Here is a 7,690-nt window from a genome sequence, read left to right on the forward strand (position 1 = left end):
TATTTTAAAACTCAATGATTTTTTGGCATCCTTAATCTTATTAGAGATTTCATCCAAATTAGATTTACAACATATTACATATTCATATATCTACACTTGTCTATTATCTTATTCATTTTCTTTTTTTTATTGTGGCTACAAATAAAGTAACCATTGCTAATACTAGACATTTATTTTACCATAAATTTAGTAAGTTATTTATTCAAATAATTTTAAAATATACATTTGTATTTTTATATATTTAAATATATTATTTATTATTTATTTTACTATACAATAAATATATTATTATTAAATTTGGTTCATTCATATATAAGACATATATATATATGACATACCTTATATTTTCACCTTTTTCTCAAATTTAATAAAAACCCTTTTTCTTAATATTTCTAAAACAAACAAATGAATAAATATCTCTAATCATTTTTTCTAAAACTAAGTTTAAGAACTATCTTCGGATAGGCTCTGAGGGATGCCTAATACCTTTCCCTCGAGTAACTAAAACCCTTACTTAGAATCTCACAAGTTTCGCAAATCAAAACAGAGTTTACATTTACAGAAAAAAAATAGTTTTCCTAATATTTTTCTTAAAATTAGGTGGCAACTCTAAACAAACAATTTCAAAATCAGAGTCATAGCCATTTTTATGTTGTGAACTATTTCGACCCGTTCGAAAATAGAGTGCGACAATGAGTAAATGAAAGCTTTTAAGTTTTCAAGCCAGCAATCAAAAAGACTGTGTGTGTCCATGATCCAGGAAAGCAAATCGGACCTCCATTCTTTTACACAAATGTCCATCTAACCTGTCCTGAGACAAATTATTTAGTCCTCATAGGCAACAAACAAAGAGATGCAATAGCCGTGCGTCTAAGATTTGAATACAAATATATAATCAAGTAAACAAGGGGAGCAAGAAAGAGAGAAGTTAAATACATCAAACAAACTTCCTAAATAACATAAACAATTGTTACATTCCTGTGGTTAGCAATAAAGAGTGAATTTTCAAAGAACCAAGTCAAAAGATATTTTGAATCTGAAATCAACAAGCTGTATAGGAAGAATGTAATTTTACTTCTTCGAAAATTATTGCAGAACATGAACTTTCTCTATGGTACAAACTTTGTGCGTGGCCTGCCATACTCATCATCATGCAAATGCTGCGAACATAAACATCAGGTTATTACTCACAGAGTTGAAATAAAAATCTTATATATCATCATCATATGATTATTAAAAGTGGGAAGCTCCAAAATGCAAAATTAAATTACCATTTTATCTCTACACTAAATTAAAATAGTATAAACATCTAATTAATTAAATAGTAAATAATAAATTTTAATTACTTAATTATGTTTTGTATAAAACGTGGGTCGTATGTAATGGCTAATAGATTATTATGGGACTTGAATGGTCACCAATCAATTAAAAAATAGACAGTAAAAAGAATTAAATTGTGAGCATTAAAAAAGAAAACTTGAAATATATGCCCTCACCCTTATTGGATTCAATGAATTAACGTGCATAAAATCAATATTTTTCATTCAATGTTAACTTCTTTTGGCTTCCCACATTACTTTTTCATTCATTTCAACCTTTTCATTATCTTTCTTTCACTTATAAAAATAGATAGATTTCGCCAAAAATCATTCTCAATTGAAAAAATACTTCTCCTTCATTAAAAAAAATATATTCTTTTCATCTGGTATACCTGCTTACTATCTACAACACACACAACCAATTTGTAGACTTTGTTGTTGGGTTTCCTCTATGTTTATAGTTATTCCTTTTCTAAGTATATTTTTCATAATTATTATCATAAAACTAGATTTGATTATATGAATTTTATCTTCTTTTTTATAAAAAGAAAAAAAAATCAATTGGCAAATTGTGTTGTTGGATAGGTTTGAACTAGAACCATGGTGTTGAAAACAAGTCCTTAAACCAGTGAGCCATCTAGTCACTTTATATGAATTTTATCTATGATGTTGTACTTACTGATTTTTAGTAGAAAATAATGTTACCTTTGTTATTTCTATATTGTTTTAACTAAAAAAGTTTAATTTCAGTATTAAGCTAATTACCAATCCGATTATGAACCTTAATTCCAATATTAAGCTAATTACCAATTCGATTATAAACCTTACTTCTTCTACTGTTTAGTTTTAGTAGCAATAAGTTATGAATTAGTGGAATTTCAATATATAAATATTATGTGATGGAATTACGAATGTTACCTCTTATTTCTCTCCTATTACTAGCAGTTTCTTCTTTGCTTTGGATTGTTTATAACAAGTTAACTCAATGGTGATACATATTTCTTATTTCAATTATGATTTATCTTCTGAAGTTGAATGTAAAATTTTAAGAAATTATAAAGGTTTGAGGAAGGATCAGACTATAAAGGTTTGTTATACATAAGATGTACATGTTTGTCCGATTGAATATAAAAACCACCAACATTCTGCATATACAAAAAGAAATCAAACAAAAATAATTTGCATCGAAGAAAGGTCCCATTCAAAGCACATAATCATATACTAGAAAGTATAAGCAATCTATATAATACTATGCACAGTCTATACAGTATTATACATGACTATACAGTGGGTATACAATATGATACACTCAAAACTATATATAGCTCAATTATACATGAAATATACAATGACTATACATGAAATATCACCAAAGCAAATGCACATAACTTAACTATACATAAACCATACACTGAGTATACATTTTGATACACTCAAAACTGCCTACTTCATGTCTAGGGGTGGGCGTTCGGTATTCGGTTCGGTATTTTCAAAATTTAGATTCGATAATTCGGTAATTCAAAGTATATACCAAATACCGAACTTTCAAACTTCGGTTCGATAATTCGGTAATCGGTAAATAAAAATTTGGTTCGGTACGGTATTCGGTAATACCCAAATTTCTGCATCTTATAAGATCAACACTTGCATCACATTATGGATGGCACCACCATCAGGGTTCAAGGATTTCAATAACATTGGAGATTTTTTCTGGTTGTTTGTTTGTTGGTGCTGTAGGTACAGGTTCACAACACATTGGCACACCTTGGCACAATCTGAGAAGACAACTATGCTTGGTTGATTGTTTGCATTTGTTTGATCTTTCTTGTGTAGGTGTGACAAGGGTACAAATACAACTATGGAAGGTGCATTCACATCACCCTGGAAGGAGCTGCTCATCAAGAATATCACATCAAACATCACACAACAACAACTACAATCTGCAAACTGAAGTTGAACATGGAGGAGCAACAACAACTTCCAACAACTACAACTCTAGCTCTTGGAGGCCCTTGCTCTTGTTTATTTGTTTGTTTGTGTGTTTATGCAGGTTACTGGAGCAGCAAATCCCAACAAGCTGTAGTTGCACATGCCCTGGTCCCTCTCCAACATCAACAAAACCCCAACAAAGTGCAGAAACTCAAGGCACCAAATTCACAGCTCCAACAATTTCTGAAAATGCAGATTACTGGAGGCTTTAGAGTTCACCTTACAGCTGTGGGGAGGACAATCACAACACCTGGAGCCATTTTTCTCCTATGCAGAAACATCACACAACAACAGCAGAGACTACCACCAAATTAATGCACTCAAAATGGTTTTGCAACTTGGAGGATGCAATTTACTTGGAGCCAACAACAAGCAACAACCAACAGCAGCAAATTCAGATTAAGTCAACAACAACCAATCTGAAGTTGTTAGAGCACTACATGGCTATTCTCCAGCACCTCTTCAGCAGCAACATATCTCCAACAAGTTGCACCTTCTTCAGCATCAACAATTCCAACAAACTGGATCACAACTTACTTCCTTTTCAACATCTTCAGCATTCACAGAAGCTGATTCACAGCTTTTTGGCAAAACTCCGAAAGCTAACAAAATGCAACAACTTGTTTGTTAGGTCTTATATGGTGTGTTGGTTCAGCTGCAACACACAACAACTAACAACAATACAACATAAGCTGCAACAATACACCAAGCAACAGCACACTACAACACCTGCAGCAGCTCCCTACACACACTACAACACCAAGTAGCAACAATAAGCCAACCAGCAGCAACAATAAGCTGTAACACACTCAAGCAGCTCCCTACACACACTACAACCAGCAGCAACAACACCTGCAGCAGCTCCCTACACTACAACCAGCAGCAACAACACCTGCAGCAGCTCCCTACACACACTACAACCCTTGTGATACAAGATCCGAGTCATCAAAACTTCGGTTGAATGGCTGAAGGCGACGTGAAGGCACGGTGAAGCTGAAGGGCTGAAGGCGGCGTGAAGGGCAGAAGCAGAACTTCAATAATCAGTAGTAGTAGTGAAGTATTGAGATGAATACTAAAAAAAAAAAAAGGGGCAGCCCGGTGCACTAAAGCTCCCGTTATGCGCGGGGTCCGGGGAAGGGCCTGACCACAAGGGTCTATTGTACGCAGCCTTGCCTTGCATTTCTGTCAGAGGCTGTTTCCAAGTATTGAGATGAATACTGAATACTGAAAATGAATAGGTTAAGTGTTGTTAGGGTATGTTGAAGACAATTGAGCTGGATTAAATTATAGGAATGGGCCTATAGCCCTTTATGTTTAAAAATTAAAAGGAATTTTTAGGAGGCCCAACAGAAATAATTCGGTATTCGGTAAATCTCGAATACCGAACGGGATAATTAATAAATACCGAAACCGAACCCGAAATACCGAAATTTAATATTCCGGTACCGAATACCGGACCCAAGTACTGAATACCGAATACCGAAATACCGAAATAGCCGGTTCGGTTCGATAATTCGGTTTTCGGTATTTTATGCCCACCCCTATTCATGTCAGCAACATAACTCCTCTCCAAATCTACAAGAAACTCCAAAAAGGTAAAAAAAAAAAAATACATTCAAGCAACTAGAAACAAAACTGAATGTCCACTAGACCTAAAGACCTAAAACCATAATTAACAATCATTAATAATGCAAAAATACAAAAAAATATAGTAAATCAGATTTCACAAAATACCTTTTGGTCAAGTCGACCAATCCTACTTGTATCCACGAACGTTTTTGTTGGGCAATCATCTACCTCTTTGTAATCCACAGCAGTTCGATGCCTTTTGTTTGGCACTGTCACAACTTCAACTTCACTTTGATTTCGATTTTCAGAAGGGCTGTTAGATTGTGATCGTGTTATACGGATTGCAGGTACTGCAACATGGGTAATTGAACGGAAATTCACAGTTGCTCATCAGGTTTAGAGCCCTTTTTGTTTCTTGAAACATAGGTTTTCGAAATCTTTTTTTTGGAGAAATGGGGGTTGAACTCGCAATGCAATCGGCGACACATTAGTATCTTTGTGCTCTTTATTATCCATGGAAGTCGGGCTTATACTAGAAATCAGGATAGCATCAACGCAAGACATCATATCAACCTTATTTTCTTTATCAAAATTTTTTCCATCAGCATGAGGAATCGTTTTGAAATGCATAATCTTTAAAAATAAAGAGAGATCAAATCAACACATAAACAACGTACATACACACCTAAATGCTAAACATATATTAAAGAATAAAAAGAAAGAACACAACTAAGAATGCACAATGTTAAATTCAAGAAAAGCCCCCATCCTCCCGCGTGCTCTGCATAAGCCTTTTTGATTCCCTTAGAATCTTGTTTATCAAGAATTTAAAAGAAAAGATAATAAACAAATCATAAAACTACACATTCACTAAGCACCCTTGGCACAATCATCTAAAGAGCAATAGAAGGCTGAAAAATTGGAAGCACATTTTGATGGAACCTCACTTCATTAACACTATTGTGAGATCATTAGCATAATAAATCGCCCTAACTGCAAGTAATTAATACAGCTGAGAAAAATTGGAAGCACATTTTGATGGAACCTCACTTCATTAACACTATTGTGAGATCATTAGCATAATAAATCGCCCTAACTGCAAGTAATTAATACAGCTGATCCAAGAAAAAAGACACTAAAAATTGGTACACTCATACACATATATGCCTAAGTAGAGCATAGCTGAGACAGGTCCACTGAGGATCTTGAGATCGAAAATAAGATAGTTGACGGAGTAGAAGAATATGTAGATTGCAACTGAGCCAGGCGCGAAGAATGATTTCCACTACCATCTCTAATCTTCCATAGAAATATCCATATAAGTCAGTACCAAAGACACTTCAGCACAAACAACCACTAGCAGGATTTAATACTACCAACAGAAACCCAAAAACATAGTAATGCACCCTACTAGACATGATGAAGAAGAGTTCAATAAACCAAGATTCAAACGGCAGAGTTCCTACTCCAATTACCAACACCGAAGTAGGAAATCTGTTTGATGGGATTTTTTGAGGAATTTGATTGCTACGACAAGGGTACTCCACATCATTTTTTTTGAAATGTGAGAGAAAAATACCCAAAAAATATTTAAATACCTTTTTTTCCTGCAAAATTAAACACTAGCTATTCAAGTAGAGGAGCAGATATGGTTGTAGCTTCAGCAGCGCCAATGACAATGAACGGAGCTATAAAAAAAGCTACAAATTCACAAGCATACTTGGAAAGCACTAAGGTCAAACAAATAAAGTCCTTAATAGCCGATTTATGCCGCAATTTCTATTATCAGGGCTGGGTTTTCGACACCGGCAGTAGAATCCACCTATGAGGGTAAGAGGCATAGAGATGCAAGAAACAGCGTACATGCACATAGCCGGAACCCTATATACGACACAATCGAAACCCTAAAATCCTAAATAAACCTAGAAATCATCCAAGAAGATTCAAAGTAATTAGAAAACGATAATAATCATTCAAAAATGAGATAGCTTAATTACCTCGATCAAAAGATGTAGAACCCTGAAGAAGAGGAGAAGAACTTCTTTGGACCTTTTGAACTTCTTCGAACCTTTTCTTTCTTTCACAAAAGTTTAGAGAAAATTACACCAAATATGGCTTTTTTGTTAAAATTGGGCTATTTTGGATAATTTTATAAAGTTGAGTCAAAAAAGTGGTAAACATATCTTAGGGAGTTACACCTGGTGTGATGGTAGGTGGTTACAATTACTGGGGCAAAAATACTTGAGAAGCGAAAACCAGTAAAGAGTTAATTGTGTAAAGATTTGGAAAGAACAATTCATACCACATTGTAAAGTCTCAACAAAAGTTTGTAGTGGATTCTGTTGTGTATCTCAATATTCGATAGTTGGATCATAAGTAGAATAGAAGAAGCAGTGGGGTAAGAAAATGGTATCAATGAATGAGGTAGAAGATAACATACGGACAGGAAGTACCGGAGAGCTGAACAGTACCATACATGGGCGGCATGTCATAATTTCAAATGGCGATTTGAATTTCTTCAAGAGTTTGTGGTTAACAATTCTTAAGCAGTTATGATGAAAGTGTTGGATGAAGGATGAGGGTGAAGAAAAGGGAGATTCAGAAGGATTTGAGAGGGACGTTAGGGGTAATAGGTGAGGCGATGTTTGGAAGTTTGTAGCGACAGACTTGGGAAAGCATCATTTTTGAGTGAAGTTTTTTTTTTTGCAGAGTTCAGTTTCTGCTGTAATTTAGGACAATTACATATCTAAATTCTGTAAAAAAAAAAAAGATAAATGCAATTCTGCCATATGATTTCCGTCATCTGGTTGAGG

General features: G+C 34.4%; 1 long non-coding RNA gene across 4 annotated transcripts; it reads right to left on the reverse strand.

Annotated features, from left to right (window-relative positions):
• Nucleotides 1-959: 959 nt before the first annotated feature.
• LOC129891232 (uncharacterized) lies at nt 960-7,026 on the reverse strand. Of its 4 annotated transcripts, none has more exons than XR_008767130.1 (3): nt 6,875-7,025; nt 5,043-5,458; nt 960-1,160 (listed from the first exon to the last, which is right to left on the reverse strand). It is a non-coding gene; the product is annotated as an uncharacterized LOC129891232 (long non-coding RNA). The 4 variants fall into 4 exon arrangements; XR_008767128.1 differs by having other exon boundaries at nt 5,043-5,510; XR_008767129.1 differs by lacking the exon at nt 960-1,160 and adding an exon at nt 3,177-4,309 and having other exon boundaries at nt 5,043-5,510; nt 6,875-7,026.
• Between the last annotated feature and the right edge of the window lie 664 nt (nt 7,027-7,690).

Source organism: Solanum dulcamara, chromosome 6, assembly GCF_947179165.1.
Source record: "Solanum dulcamara chromosome 6, daSolDulc1.2, whole genome shotgun sequence".
Classification (NCBI taxonomy): Eukaryota; Viridiplantae; Streptophyta; class Magnoliopsida; order Solanales; family Solanaceae; genus Solanum; species Solanum dulcamara.